Source organism: Suricata suricatta, chromosome 3, assembly GCF_006229205.1.
Source record: "Suricata suricatta isolate VVHF042 chromosome 3, meerkat_22Aug2017_6uvM2_HiC, whole genome shotgun sequence".
Lineage (NCBI taxonomy): Eukaryota > Metazoa > Chordata > Mammalia > Carnivora > Herpestidae > Suricata > Suricata suricatta.
The window spans coordinates 170,589,097-170,590,563 of NC_043702.1; positions in this window are offsets into that span (position 1 = coordinate 170,589,097).

Sequence of the window (1,467 nt, forward strand, 5' to 3'; positions counted from 1 at the left end):
CTGCTGAGACAGGAAGTAGAAAACTCTTGCCTTTGTCTTTCCAGTGATCTATGCAGTACTGGAGTGGCAGGTGAAGAAGCCTCCTCCAGCTCTAAGTAACCCAGGAGCATTACCTGGAAAGACCAGAACTGAGGCTGGAACTGAGTCTGGAGTCTTCACTTATGAGATTGGGATTGAGGGGGAAGCCCTGCCCTGTGAAGCTGGAGGGAAGGCTAGAACACGACCCAGCAAGGTCAAGATTGGAGCTGCCATCTGAGACCAGGTGCTGCCCCTCTGTGATGATGGTGCTGGTGAAGCACCTTCTTCCCTGATCAGGGAGAAGATCATCTTCAAACAGGATGAAGACAAAGAGGAAAAGCTTGAGGAAGCGCAGATTGGAAGGTTAAAGCAAGAGTTGGGTGATGAAATTGCCACCTGTAAAGCACATCCTAAGCGCCCTCTACTTGGACTGGTTCGGACCCCCACTAGGGAGCTCCTCGTCCACGTCAAACAACATAGTGATGCCAAGGTCTCAAGTTTACAGGAATTAAAACTGCTATTTTGGTTGGTGAAATGTCTACACAGAAACAACAGAGGATGCTGAACTTCCAGCCAGAGACTGTGATTCCTACTCCAGGCTGATGTGTGTGTGTGTGTGTGTGTGTGTGTGTGTGTGTGTGTATCACATCTTCTTTATCCATTCTTCAGTGGATAGACATTTGGGCTTTTTCCATAATTTGGCTATTGCTGGCAGTGCTGCTATAAACATTGGGGTGCATGTGCCTCTTTGAATCAGCAGTTTTATATCCTTTGGATAAATACCTAGTAGTGCAATTGCTGGGTCAAAGGGTTACTCTATTTTTAATTTTTTGAGGAAACTCCATACTGATTTTCAGAGTGGCTCCACCAGTTTGCATTCCCTCTAGCAGTGTAAAAGTGTGAACAAACGGATTCTGAATGTTTTTTAGGTTTGTGATGTTTGAGGAAATGCACTCAGAAAATAATCTCATGGAACCGACTACCAGATTGTCACAGTCTATCACCCATGCCCAGAGGAAAAGGTATTCGCGCATCTGGCTACATCCACACGCTCATTATTTTCCAGATGTCATCTAGTCTTTTTCTATGTTCCAAGTTTGTACATCATGCAGGACGAAACATAAAACTATTTTTGTTCTTTTGGTCACAATAAAAAAATGACCTGAATAAATATAAGTTGAATAAATAACCATCAATGTGTGTAAATACACGAATGTAATCTGATTGCCAGAAAGATTCGATGACTTATCCAGTGAGAACAGAAGGAAGGTAAAGAGTGAGGCAAGAAGAGAAAGATGGCCAAGATATTTTGGGGAAGGGTTTCTTCTAAGCAAGAGCGTTACCACACTCATTGCACTCATACCACATGGAAGGAAAAAATCAGTGAATGTGAGTAGGAAGAACCCACTGTTCCTCCCATGTCTTTCCTTTACACTCACAGTGTTACCA